Source organism: Aptenodytes patagonicus, chromosome 8, assembly GCF_965638725.1.
Source record: "Aptenodytes patagonicus chromosome 8, bAptPat1.pri.cur, whole genome shotgun sequence".
In the NCBI taxonomy this organism is placed as follows: Eukaryota; Metazoa; Chordata; class Aves; order Sphenisciformes; family Spheniscidae; genus Aptenodytes; species Aptenodytes patagonicus.
Window position 1 is genome coordinate 25,333,531 of NC_134956.1, and position 14,966 is coordinate 25,348,496.

Here is a 14,966-nt window from a genome sequence, read left to right on the forward strand (position 1 = left end):
CCAAGGAATTTGTTAAGGGAGACCAACCAGCTCACACAAATCTGAAAAAGACTGAAATTTGCCAAATTTCTCTCTGAAGAAACTGTAAGTAGGCATCTGCAAACTTATCGTAACCCATCACACAAGTTGAATCAATGGCACTACCATCCATCTCAACATCTCAGTGCCCTTTAACGTTCTTTGAAACTTTTTAGACACCTTGTAAGGCACTTTTAGAGCAACATTCTCCAATGTACAGAATTTCACCTTTCAGAACATTTCTTTATATCAAAAAAACCCCTTATACTCAAATTCTTTGCCACTCCACACATTAGTATTCACTTTTAGTCACATGAGTTTAAATAATGAAACTGCAGCTACTGCAAACAACACTGAAACGATGCTTTTCATGAAACGGAATGTTTTACAAAGGTAGATCAACCTCATCTTACAGATAAGGAAATAAAGATTAATTCCTTGCTTAGGGACACATGAAATCTACATATTCTTACAGGTTTTCAGAGCTACTGCAGGAATTGTTCAATTTTCACAGAACAGCAGCTTTTTTGGGCAACGCGCACTGATTTTAATTGATGGAATTACAGAGACCGTAACTTATTTATATACAACTAAAAAAGGCACCTAGTTGGGTTACAGAATCCAAGTCCCTGGTACACTATCTAAAACACACACTAAGATCATAATGGGCAGCTCAGCAAACCATTTCACTCCTGAAGCTCTGGTGCATTTCTCCAGTTTTCATGAAAGCAGTTCACAGGAAACAAAAATACTTTTCTGCCCAATGCTATTTTAGTATACTACCACAGCCAAATAACAATGCCCAGGTTAGACTAAGGAATACATTTAAAGTTTCCCATGCTAAGTTCTGCCCACTCATAATAGAGAAATTTACCAACCTATCACCCCTTGATCCTAGCCTGCTTGTAGGGGAATGATGGGAGGAATACCTGCAGTACAGATAAGGATCCTCTTCTCAACCACAGCACTTCACTGCCAATTACAGTTTACACTAGCATTGCAGACACAGTCCATTTTGCCTTCCTGTTATAGGAACAACATCATCAGGCTATTAAGCCAGACAGGTAGGTAGGTTAGATCTGTGTCCCTCCAGTATCATCTCAGCCTGAATCATTGGAGCTCATGAATAAAAGCTCTTAAGAAAAGTGTGTCTGCTAAATACATACTGTACAGCAACGTAGCATGCTGAATGATTCAGTCAAGATACCTACTTTCAGCACATTAGTTTTCCTTTTTGGAATAAAAAAAAAAGACTAATGAATAATCAGTCTTTCCTGGAAGACAGAGATGTGTTTGGCTACCTTTCGCTGTAACCCACCATTAACTGATAAGACTGCCACTGCCCCAGAGCATTAGCCTGAACATCTACATCACAGAAAAGATAACCATGTCCAACTAGTTTACGAAAGGAGAGTCAATAGATGTTATCAGTGCACACTGGCCTCTTCTAAGCCCATACAGAGGAAGTTAGCCGACTTCCTCATTCCAGGTTTAGAATTCAATAGGAAAGTACAGCTAAAAGCCTTAAGGTAAAATACAGCTGTGGAAGCTGGTGAATTTCTGCAAGTCTTAAACAACTAAGGTTCTCCATCTTCTGTTACCTGGGTGGGACAAAGCTGGCATCCCAGCTGGTGTCCACCCAAAGGTGGGACAGTCACAAAGCAAAGCCCACCCAGCTCTGCTAGTCTTGTACATTACAGGCAGATTGCCCTACAAGACTGCTGCTTTCAGTGAGCAAAAAGACCACTGCGCTATGACCTGTGCACAGGAATGAAAGCAAGACCTACTTCTTTTCTAGCCTTCGTTGAAGATGCTTTCCAATTCAAGGCAGGTACCTTCTAACTTCATCTGAATGCTTCATCTAACCAAATAGAGAAACTACCATTGCCTCCCAGGTGCATTTCAATGACTACTTAATGCCTGTCAAATGCTTGGAAGAAGAAAATCTCTACAGGCCTTTGTGGCATTTAAGAACTGAATGGGCAAGCAGTGAAGGCTCAGGTCATACAACACAAGCTCCTCTGAAAGGAATCTTTTGAACATTCCTACAGCAGGTTCAAACAAGGTCACCCTCCACACAATGCCAGCTGGATATTCTGGTGCTCATGCAGTCTCACTGTGCATATGTATATTCCATTGCTAAAACCATGAATAATGGTGCAGATCAATCTGAATCTAGAAAACATACACCTAGAGTTCTCTTTGCCCTATAATCAGATGGCCTTTTCTTCCCATTTGTTATAAGTCATAGTAGGCATACATACCTCAAAATTGCTCAGGCTAGCTCGTCTCTTTGCATAGATATGCTCACAGTTATAATCCAAATGTCTTCAACAGAGGTCTAATTTTAAAAATACTTATAAGTATATATTCCACAGGAAACAGGAAAGTCAAGGGAGGGAAGGAGATACGATTTATCGGCTTCTACATTTGCAGACAGCTGCAGTCAGTAGTGTAGGTCATTTTCAGAGCAAATCTTGGCAACAAAGCTTCTTTGTACAGGTGAAAGACCTGCCAAAATTAACAAGCATAGTAAGAAACACCATTAACATCTGATAAGCAACAAAACAGCACCACAGATTCAGTCTCCTTCAGAGAAAAGAATTAACTCTTATTTGAAATATTAGGTTTCTGCTAGCTTTGATGTATTTAAAATCAGAAGCAGCTTCTGAAGTTACCTCATATTCTGAGCACTTTAATCTAATACATTATCTCAAGGAGGAAAATTCTCTAAGCATTCAGATAACGTTTGATCATAACAGAGCATAAAACACAACGCCACACCGCAGAGTGCCTTGTTTCAGACAAAACTTCCCAGTTCATTAGATGCCTTGGTGTTCACTGCATATTTTCACACAGGAATGCTTGTGTGACCGGTGTCAGACTAAAGAATTAAGCTGCTGTCCAAAACGAGGACCAATACAGAGAGTGATGGAAGTCCAACACAGCATGGATATAAGGTACATACTAGGGGAGTTCCTGCATGGCATAAACATTTAAGAGTGTTGGCGTACTTCTGAACTTATCTAATTTGGATTTAAGTTAATAAAACAAACTCTTTGGGGCAGAGACCTTCTATTCTGTGTTTGCACTTCACATAGTATGGCAGATCTAGGTTCCAAATCGAAGCTGTTCAATGTTATTGTGATGTAAGTTTTTTACTTTTGGTACAACAGTAGGATTCTTCTTTAGAAGAATAATCCTAAAAAAGGTCAGCTAGTTTTGCATTATCATAAAATGCTCTGAAAGTATGAAGAGATTCCATTTTGCAAAAAAGACATTTAACTCCATACAATCACTTGTTTCCTTCTCCTTTCCCTTTCCTTCTGTGACCATTTTAACGTGCTTGGCTGGAGGAACAATTTTAAGAATTTGGAGCTTATATTCAAGCTTAAAGAATCAGCTCGCTGTGCTGTGACAACATCCAGTGCCTCGACTGTTTAGGGGTTTTAAGAATTTTTATTTAAGTATTTAAATCATAGCAGACTACTCACTTTCTAGCAGTGCTGACAAATCACGTCTAGCCTGCCACCTTCACATTGCATTTCATTCACGTATCTTCACTTTTTCTAAAGATGCCAGTCTATCCACTATTGAACATTGTGCCGACTTCACAGAATCACAGAATGGCTGAAGTTGGAAGGGACCTCTGGAGGTCATCTGGTCTGACCCCCCTGCTCAAGCAGGGACACCTAGAGCTGGTTGCCCACAAACCACTTTAACAAGTCTCACTGTTAATACTGAAATACTACCCTCTCTCTTGCCCTAGAGAGTTAACATGAGTACCCTATTAGTTCTAAAGAAACTCATATCCTCATCAAGAGGGTACTATCTTCTCTGTAAGTACCATTTCATCAAGCAGTATCCAAGCACACTGCAGTAATCAGCTTTCACAATGCCTTAGAGGACAGACATAAGGGAGAACCATTAGCCATATTTTAGAGGCGAGAAGACTTTCGGTCCATCAAGGGGAAGCCACTCAGCCAGCTCGCCTGAGCAATAGCTTAAACTCAGTGATTCCAGTTCCCAAAGCCCAGCTTTCATTAGAAGATAACAGCTATGAAACCGGCTGAGAACACACCACATCGGGAAAACACGCTGGAGAAGTGAGTGGGGAGAGAAGACTCCTCCCCCAGAACTCTAAGCAAAAATTCCTAGAAACCCAGCCCAAGATATTATCACGCCAATTATTTTTGAATGGTTCAAAACGACTTCTCTCAAAGACCAGATGAGATACTAACACAAGGTTTGCCTAACTCCAGTGCAAGCCACAGCAGCCCGCTCAATACAAACACCAGCAGCTTACCAACAGGCACCAAACCATTCACCGGACCAGAAGAGGAGCTGACTTGCTAGATATAACCCATTTCCTAAAGAAAGTACCTCTTTAAACACACAGAAAAAAAAACCTGTAGTCTTTCAGTGATTTCTATTTTGTATCTGAATTAGATGCAGCTTTTAATTATTAGATCTTTAGCTATGATTAAATAAGATGTGAAAGCGCCCAAACCATGCCAGAGACCTGCTTAAAAAACAAAACCCAGCAACTTTTATGTGGTACGTGGGGGGGAACCCCAAACTTTTTAATGGCAAAAACACTTCTTTTTTTTTAAATGGCATGAAAACCTGAAGTCCCAATTTATTTCTAATGCAAAATCTACACAAAGTAGATCTTCCTCCATCTTCAGTTTGCTTCCATATTTTGAATGACTTGAGATTGGTTGCATGGGTTTATCAGGCAGCTGAACTGGACACAGCAGATACAAAGCTCCAATAAACTTGTCCATTTGGCACAGGAATCCTGTGAGGCTGTGGAAGTCGCTGAGCAGTGCAAATCCTGTAAGCTGGAGGGTCCCACTGTCCCCAGACAAGAGAGGGGAGAGAGTCCCCCAGCACCAAGAGAGGAACAATCCTCCCAGCTAGCACACATGGCTTTCCTCACCTCCGGACATTTCCAGATGGAAAAACAATCTACCCCGAGAGGAGCATCATCCTGTTGACTAAACACAAAGCTATCCCCAACATGTTAATCCTGCTTCAGACAGGACCAGCAGAGAGCAGCAAGGACAGCGCCACTTCCTCCCCAAACTCAGGAGGACCCTCTTGCACTGGCTCAGGTTCAGGGCATTACTACTTCAAATGCGTGTTACTAAGGGCTTCCACCTTGCAGAAACATTTGATTTTAAGGTTTGTGGCTGACGGACACTGTTTCTGATGCAGCAGTAGTTACGTTACTCTCCTCCTCCTCTAAACTTCCACTCAGATCTTTGTACCTTCAGTTCATACCTTTACACCTTCTGCCCACCAAGAAGCCTCCGTAAGTTTCTTCACTGACCGAATCTCCTAGTGAAAGTGATGCCCCAACCCACTATACACGCTTTGTTGGCCACAGTATTTGTTACTAACGCACACTAGGTATTTCTGGTGTCATCAATGACAGCAGCTGTACACACAAGTTAAGCTGACAGATAGCTTTGGTTCTAAGCCTCGTGACTTTTGGTACTTGCAAAGCTCAGAAGCCACTGCTTTACATCTGAAGTTCTCTACCTTAAAGGCCTGTCTCTGAAAACCCGTTTTTAGAACAGCAAAATTTGAGCTCACTTACATGTCAGCACAATTAAATAATTAGTATCTTAATTATCTCATAAAAGACAGCTAAAGTGGGGGGGAATAGGTCTAGAATACTCCCAAACTTTAGCTATCTTAAAAATCAGTAAGGTCGGACGTAGCCGACTCCTCCAAAACAAAGAGCCCGCGCACAGCAGTGCCTCGGCAGACACCTCTGCACGCACGTACCGGGCCCCGCTGCCTCCCGGCTGGCGCTGGGCGGCTGCGAGGGCTTCACGCCTTCTACCGGCTTAAGCAGCGCCTCCGCGCGGGTCGGCGGCGGGCGCCAGCCCCGGCGCGGGCTAGAAGGCGGCACTCCCGCCCGCCCGCGCCGCGGGAGGCGGCCACCCCCGCCAGGGTGCACCTGCGCCCCCGGCCCGCCGCGCCACCCCCTCCCCCGCCGGTCCCGGCAACGAGGTCCGCGAGCCCCGACGGGCCGGAATGGGGTGACCGGGGCGCGCGGCCCCGAGGCGGCTGGGCGGCGGCCGCCTCCCGGGGGGCTCCGAAACGGCCGCAGAAAAACGGGGCGGGGGTGGGGCGGGAAAACGCGGCCGAACAACAGGTCTGGAAGCGGGTGAGGCCGCCCGCGATGGGCGCAGCCGAGGCCCGCCGCGCCCGGCCCGGCCCGCGGGTGTCCCCTCAGCCCCGGCCCCGCCCGGCCCGCGGGGGTCCCCTCAGCCTCGGCCTGGCCCGCGAGGGTCCCCTCAGCCCCGGCCCCGCCCGGCCCGCGGGGGTCCCCTCAGCCCCGGCGCTGCCCGCGGGGCCGGGAAGGGGCGCCCTCGGCCTGGGCCGGGGCCGGCCGCCGCGCTGCGGGCAGGCGGGGGCGGCCCGCGGGGTCACTCACCGGCCGAGCGGAGGCGCCCCGAGCGCGCCACCGGCGGCTGCTCCATCCCCGCGTGCGCCGCCACACCGCTCGCCCCGGCCGCACGCGACGTCAGCGCGCAGCCGCGAGGGGCGGGGCGGGGGCGCGCTGTGACGCCAGCCGGCGGGGGCGGGGCGAGGCGAGGCGAGAGATCACGCCTGCTCCCGACACCTCCCTGCGCCTCGAAGCCGCGCCCCCAGCGGGGGGTGGCTGCAGGCGGTCACGTGCGGGCCGGGGCCGGGGCGCCGGGCCGGGGCCGCCGTCCGGTGGCCGCCGTCCGCCCCCGTTCCTCTCGTGGCCCAGCTCTGCGACTGGCGGCGAGGCCAGGCCTGTCCTGCCGGGTCTGGGCCCTGCCCAGCCCGGGCCCCCGCCGGCGCGGAGCGGCGGGGCCCGCCTGCGGCCTGCAGGGAGGCGCCCGTTAGCGAGCGGGCCGCGGCCCGCATTCCGCCATGGGCAGCTTCGTGGCCCCCGCTCAGCGAGGCCCTCCCTGGGGAAATGCCGAGGTTACTCTTGCGCCCCTTGGCAGGAGCCGGGAGCCCCGGAGGAGCTGTCCCCTCCACCGGACACGGCCTCCGGGAAGGCTCCGGGGCCCCAGGGGAGCCTGCCTGGGCTGGCTGCTCCACCAGACTGGAGGTCTGTTCCTTGACACGCGTACATGTGCCGGCTGGCCGCAGAGCAGTGCGCACAGTCCGGCATTAGTGACCACCATGGTGCAAATAAACAGTTGTATTGCTTGTAATTCCTAAGCACCTTTCCAGCATCCAGAACTGTAGACAACAGGTCTTCTGCCCCCCTCCTCTCCTAGCACGTTTTTGAAATGTTTTCTTCCTCTACCTTTCTTCTCCCGTACATACAATGCACCACTGAGCCCTGCAGGCCCTGCTTTTGTAGCTGTTGCCAGAGAGGGGCCTTATACAGGACAGCTTTGCCATGTCTGAGCTCCGCTGTGTGGCTGTTTGCCTTGAGCAGTAACTCTACTGTCCCAGGTATCTCGGTGCAGGTGCTTCATTGCTCCTCCAACCCTGACAACATGGTTATTTGAATTCCCATTTGAAGTCCCTGATGGGTGGCAGTCACTGAGGTTCTCTATGTAACATCATGCTCTAGGAAGGAGTCATAGATGGCATCAGGTTGCAAATTGGTTTGTGGCCTCTAGTTTGCCATACGGAATAGTTGCTTAGGGTTGTGATGACCATACAGAAACTTCCAGAATAGTCAAACTGTATTGTACATATTTCAGAAGGGCTCCTTGATCAGCTGCTTCTGGTTTTCCACCATCATTTTCATCTAACAGTGCGTTAGATGAAGTGCTCTGAGAAGACACCAAAGACCAGGATCTCAAAGACGCTGCTTCAGTTGACCTGACCATCTCTCTTCATCTGAAGAGCAATGTTATCTAGGATGACTGTGCTTGTGTATTTTTAGAAGGCTGCACCCTTTCTGGAAGCTGATTCGATGAAAATTTTGCCTTGATCTGTATTTGTCTGATGCAATTAATGTATTTAGCCGCCAAAAAGTTGGAATTTATACAACTTGACTTTTATTTCAAACCAGTGCTCATTACTTCTTACATTCTTTCATGTAAAGCTCAAGAATTAATGAACACGAGCCAATATCTTTCCTACTCAAATCCCTTCCTCACCACCCCCAGCTATCTTTCCTCTTCTCCCCCTGTCCCTCCCCCAGGTCACGTTCCAGTGTGTCCTGAAGCTAGAGCAGAGCCTGGCTATGACACGTTGGGGTGTACAGGGAAGGCAAGAGCTGTATGAATTCAAGCACTGCCACTTGAAGTTACAGTCACAGGGTGTGCAGGGAGGACATGGATCCTGACGTGCCAAGAAAATCTAAAGGCAGGAAATAAGAGATGGCGAATCTTTGCCTGCTAAAGCGAATATGCACCACTGACACAGAGCTCTGCTGAGGAGTGAGGAGTGTGATGGATGTATCATCTGTCAAGGGCCTCTCCCTCCTTACCGCCTTCCTTCTCGGATGCTTCGGTAGTCAAATAAGCCTTATGCCTTTTCATAAACAATTGGTCATCTAAGGTCTGGCTGGGCGTCGCACGATTTGCAGGATCTAGGAAACGAGGACAGTTTATTTAAAGCCGATGAGAACTTTGTTCCTTCCCCTATCTATCTCCTAAAAAAACATTTTGCAGAACTAGTAAGAGATCTTTTAAAATTTCTCTTTAAACCATTTTTCATCTCTCCTCCTTTTCAAAGCTGAACAACCAAGCGCTGGGATCTTGTGTCAGCACATGAGAACAGAAAGCGAAACAGACCAAAAGCAGCAAGTGAACCTGACCGGCCGAATCCCATTGGCTAACTTCAGAGCATCTACAATGTAAACAAACAGCATACATGGTGGCATTTATCTTCAAAATATTTATTAATTTAATTTTTTATTTATTAATAACAAGTATCCAAGTAAGTAACAAATTGTTAGTGTTAGATCTCCAGTTGACATTAAATTTGGCTTTAAACACATAAGTCTAATAACTACAACATGATTAAGAATATCAGATTCAAAAGTTCACAGGAAATGTGTGGTTTTAGACAACACATGTAAGTGATGAACCAGGTAGCCAAGGAAAGAATTAGAGTACAATTATCCCTCTCTGCAGGTACTGGGTGTTGATGTTTTGGCTTATTAATTATATTCCTTCTTTATATACCTTCTAATAGGACTTTCTGCAATATATTTCTACATATTTGATCTTGTACTGTATAATTAATTTTCAAAAAATATTTTACATTCACTAATTCAAAGAGGGGAACATTGCAAATCTACAAATAGATATTCAGGGAATGGCTTTTCTATCATAGCTTTGGAGCATCTTCTCCGTTTTTTCAGAACAACTGAAGCCAAAGGAGCTCAGTACCTTTGAAAGCCAGACAGCACAATGTTTTTGTGCATGCACAATCCAGATCTGTAGACCTACATGTATCTACGGACAGGAGCCAACACTTATTACAGGGGCTTCTGTTTTGGACACTTACCTGAGCTATCACTGTAATAGAGCTCTAGAGTTTCAGGTGATCAATGTGCCAACTTAAAATCAGTTCACTGCTTGCACAGGAGAAAACATTTTGGGCCTCACTGGTCTCTGTCCAACACAGTGGCTTGTGCCAATGCAAAGTGAATGCAAAATAAGCACAGCAGTTATTTTCCTGAGCTGGTGGCATTCAGCACAGCTCTTAATGCTCATTTGCACAGGAAAGTCCTGTGACAGACTGTAGGTCTAAATAGAATGTAGGAAGATGAAAGCTGGGCTAAAACACCAGAGCAAATAGCTTGCACGGGGCTGAAACTGGGGAGGGTCTCTTTGTGCTTCTATTGATTTTGATTCCTGGGGGGAAAAAAACCAGCTTGCAGACTGATTAGATTTACCTTTCTATGCCTTCCTCAAAACATTACCTACACTACCCTGGTTAGTTCTTATGACGGTTTGTTAGCCAGGCCCTTCAGTAAGATGGGAGTCCCCAGCCTTGTAGATATGAACCATTGTGCCTCTAGATGGGTTTTTTTTTTTGGTCCTGTCCTTGTATAATTTTTGCTCTTTCAATAGGGAGTTGCTGGGAAGAAACCAAGTAGCAGATTTGAAGACGGACATGAAATAACCAGGTGAATTGAATGTAATGGACTGATAAATTACATTCAGATTAAAGCTTAGTTCTTTAATCTCCAGTCACTATAGAAACTAACCCTGCCTGACTGCTGGGATACCATTTCAGAAGCACCAGCAGGCATCAGCTATGCTGCCAGAAATGGTGAATAAAGGACATGAGCTACCCTGGGAGTTTGTTACAGAGAGAAACACAAGCTCAGGAGGGCAGTTCTGGTTTGAATGGTGAAAAATCTTTGCTGATCTGACCTGGAAAAAATGTACCTTGTAATTCAGCATCAGCTCTCAGGGAGGCCTTATAGCAACAACCATAAGTTTGTTTGTGACTGCCATCCTCCTGAAATCTGATTCCCTTTACATTCACATGGCAATTTCATTCTTTCTTGCGTAGCGTCAGAAGACATGGCTACATTACAGATGTTTCCCAATATCCATGTGATATAGTTCAGTTTTGCAGTGCTCTCACAATGAGGGAATTATTACTTTGACATGTACCAACAGATGTCTGGGGTTAGGGTTCGGAATGATACTGGGAAAAGAGAGGAGAAAAAAGGATTTTTTTTAATGGGTTGCAAACAATTTCCAATGTTTTGCAAGGGGTTACTTTACAGGGTTTGGATGCCAGGCAGTTCAACATCGGCTGAGCATGGGCCTGTTTGGCCACCACGTGCAGTGAACCTTCTGGCTTCAGTGTTAGACAGGAAGTTTTCAAGTTGTTTAACTCCCAGATTTGTAGAGTGACTGACCCCAGCATCTCAAAGCTTAGACCACATCCCCTGCAGTATGGGCGAGCTCAGTAGAGTATGCCCCATTTGGTCTGCTACCATCTGTCCTTGCAGCCTCAAGTGGCTCACAGACAAGTTGGACCAGGGCCCAGAGAAGATCCTGATGTCACATGCCCCATGGGTGATGGGAGTTGTAAGACAGCTGCCCTTCAGCTGCCTAAGCCTTGTGTGGGTGCACCCAAGCTCCCAGCATCTTCCTTCTGGCAGTGTGTGCTCATGGGCCAGGTGCCAGAGCTTCTCTTCCTATACAGTTCCTATAGTCGCTAGTCAGTATGACTATATGTAAACGTTAGCCACACTACTTCCTTGGGTGCTACACAGTATGAAAGCTCATGTGCTTTAACCAGTCCACTGAAGGGCTACCCTGCTCACACAGAGATGACTAATACAGAATTTTATGTAGGGAAAAATCAATTTTTTTCTAGTAAGGGTAAAAGAAATTTCTTACTACAAGGGTGGTGAGACACTGGAACAGGTTTCCCAGAGAAGTTGTGGATGCCCCATCATTGGAAGTTTTCGAGGTCAGGTTGGATGGGGCTTTGAGCAACCTGATCTAGTGAAAGATGTCCCTGCCCATGGCGGGGGGGTTGGACTTAGATGATCTTTAAGGGTTCCTTCCAACCCAAACCATTCTATGATTCAATGAAATTTGATTGTTGAAACACAGAATTTGCCGTAACCCTCTGTTGAAGCATGAGCATGAGCATTTTGCCATCCTTATGGGCTGAGATCTAAAGCTCTGGAAGATGTGCTCTCTGTCACACTCTCATTTCATATGCCTATCATATGATAGTGCCACAGCAGTAATCTCCCTGTACACATTTTCTTCCTCATCTAGCTGATTTATACACTGAAGCATGCAATTTCAATCACACACTGGAACAGCATCACAGCCACTTATGTGAAGAGAATGGCCTTGCCAAAAACACAGGGGGGAAAAAAAAATAAACACAAGCCTTGGCCAAAACTGTAAGATCTGAACTGCACCAGAGGTTGCAAATGGAAAGAGACGCTAAAGGACACAGACTGTAAGTCTAGGCTGCTCTCTTGGTTAAGGCTTTCCAAGGAGAGCCTGAAGAAAAAGGTGCACCCATCAGCTGGAGGATGATAAAAATCCAGAGAGATGGCCCTGGGAGAAACACTGCAACTGATATGATGACAGATGGGGCTGGGCTATGAGGTTTCTTCCTACAGGCTTTGACCACACACTACTCTACTCTACTCTACCACTACTATTCTGTTGTAGTAAGTAATGCAATCATCCCAAAATTTTTACTTGGCTGACACCACAATATCTGAGTTCCTCTTTCTCCCTCTTTCCTCCCTTATTCCCTTGTTTGGTAGATGCCAGTGAAAAACACTGAAAAAAAAAGTAAGACACAGGTAGGTATCTTCAGAAAATAAATGAGCTCCTAATGACTTCAGCGGCTTCTCTTTCACAGCCAGACTACTCTGGGCTGTGGTCTTGCCAGGTTTGCTAAGCTGAGCAAGGAAAGCAGTGGTACTTGGACTGGAGATGTCTAGGAAAATAGATGCTGGATGACTGAGCATCTGACACTTCCCTGTGAGTCAAGTCAGACTCAGTGCCTTGTCCAAATGGCAGGAGGAAGCACTTATGGCTTGAATTCCTGTCTTTCACATGAGAAAGAAAACCAGGTAAGAACGAGGCCCTGAAAATTGGCAAGTATGTTCTTTTTCTCTGACTTACCTGCTATTATTTCAATTGGACTTTGCCTCCTGGATGCAGCAATCTTTACATTTTTCTTTTCTGTTATTAAACAGGTGACTGGTCACAGACCAGTGTCTGTGCTCTAGGGGCTCATATGGCGATGGGTATGTACAGTTGCATGGGCACAAACCTCTTCTATGCATGCAGTGAATGTAGTTTCATTGCATAATATTGCATGGATAAAGAATAATTCAAGTAACTCATCTATGCAAGCACAAAATTAGGCATGTACATTTGAAATATGCAATGAGGTAATGCATACTGAAAGACAGGAGAATAATATTAAAGCTGTTCAGGTTAAATAAGTTATTGCTCTCTGACAAATTCTAGCCACACCAGCAGTTGTCCAAGAGCAGGAAGAAACTGTATCCGTTCTTTGAAAATAAGAAATAAAGCAGAACATTGAGCCTTGCTTGCAAACACAATGGCAGCTGCTTTGGCATATCTTTTAACCTTTATTGGCATGCTCTGACAAAAATGTCAGCAGTCATAACAACATTGCTTTTGCTATCATGGCAGGAATAAAAAGTGCTGAGCTGCAAAGGTCACCATTAAAAAAAGGGGAAGGGGAAAAAAAGAGTTAGCCTGCAGGGCTTAACTGAAAACAGGCCATCAACTTGGAAGTATAGAAAGCAGGACAGGGCTCAGGAGTTCGCTAAGAGGATTTTCACAAATACACATGTGATGTCAGTGCTTTCATGGCAAAATGACACCTGTTAATCGGGTAAATCTGGAACGACTGGATAATATAGGAAATAAAGTTCTCCGAGACTATTCCACTGGAAGCTGTGACACAGCAAGACCCAAATACCAATTCAGGTAGAGACTGAGTCATCTCAGATCAGTGTTTAGGGCAGTACTGAATCCTAGGAAAGACCACCAGGAAGTTAGGACTCTAAGTCAGATGTGGACTTTGAAGCCACACAGTGAACTTGTCTAACATGTCCGATACGAAATGCTATGGGCAAACTGGATTCAAACTGCTTGGGATTGAATTTTGCAGCTAGTATTTATACCTCTAATTCATACCTATGCAACTCAAGTTTCGGGGAAGGGAGTTTTGTTTGCTTTCAAGGATGCAATATCAGGTACACTGCAACAAGGATCCTGTTAGTCCATGTGCTTATCTGGTATAATTCCAAATGCTATTAGGGATTCTGGATGGCTCTATTTTGGGATTTGCAATATAAAACAGCCTTTATGAACTTGGTTTACAGAATTTTGTAACACAAAGGCCTGTTATGCACCATGAGTTAAGTAACCAAAACTACTACATCGCTTTGAAACTGCAGGACCAAATCAATAGTGCCAATCAGTTTATGAGTGATGACTTCTCAATGCTATTGTGAGTAAGAGTGTCCACTGGAATATTAGGCTTCAAAGCTATCTAAGGCCTCTGATGGGGACCAGAGGTGCAATGAAAACTGTGCAAGGCCAGGACTATGGTGTGAGCACTAACTGGGTTATGTCATTGCTCTGGTATGCAGACAGTGTTTAATTAGTAGTAGGTATCAAGCCTTTATCAAGGCTAAAGTAAGATAATTCTGTCCAAAAAGCATATAATGGAAATTAAATATAACCAGCATGGACCAGCATGGACCATAGGGTCAGAAGGGAGATGGGATGCAAGGCCATCTTCATCATCATCTTCATCAAAGATAATATCTTATCAGGCCAAAATTACCTATGTAACAGTGTCAGAAACACCATATTTGGCTACAGATGTAACAAAATTGGGACCAACAAGGAAAAATAATTAGAGATGGGTTGTTTATCTGTGAGGAGTTTGGGGAAAGCCCATGCTCCAGCATGTGACACAGTGCATCCCCTGCCATGCGGCAGGCTGTACTGCTGGGGAACTGACAGCGTTAGTGAGGTGACGCTGGGAAACACCCCTGTGTTTGGGCCAGCTAATATGTTGTGTGGGACACATTTTCCCCCCCAGAGGTCCACTGAACCTCTATTGCCTTGCCCTCCCATGGAGGGCCTGTGCTGAGGACAGGCACAGCAGTGATAACGCTGCAATGCTACATGTGGGGAAAAGGCACAGAGCAGAAGAAACACTCCTTGCTTTGAAACTTCTTGTTAATGAAGCAGAAAACCCTGCAGAAAAGAATGGAGCATAGCTGGGCAACATCTTGTTTTTCATGCTCGAGAGATTGCAGGGCATGCTGCAAATGCTGTAAATGAAGTCTGATTTCCAAGTGGCTTTGCATGTGTAGAAGGCACTGCGGAGAGGGGAGCCAAAAAAGGCATCTCCCCTGAATTGGGTGGGACTTATGTAACATTTAAGGTCTCCAAACACTCTGGCTCATAAATCCTGCTAGCATGTGCTGTATG

At 45.8% G+C, this 14,966-nt stretch overlaps 1 protein-coding gene across 12 annotated transcripts in view; it reads right to left on the reverse strand.

Moving 5' to 3' along the window:
• TMCC1 (transmembrane and coiled-coil domain family 1) overlaps window positions 1–14,966 on the reverse strand; it is a 212,795-nt gene that overhangs the window by 121,670 nt on the left and 76,159 nt on the right. For 10 of the 12 annotated variants that reach the window (XM_076346759.1, XM_076346752.1, XM_076346748.1 and 7 more), the window contains exon 3: window positions 2,283–2,529. The gene's annotated coding sequence lies outside the window, so the exon portion shown is untranslated. Of the gene's footprint in view, window positions 1–2,282; window positions 2,530–6,469; window positions 6,535–14,966 lie in introns of those variants that run through there. The other 2 variants (XM_076346750.1, XM_076346758.1) reach the window with 2 other exon arrangements.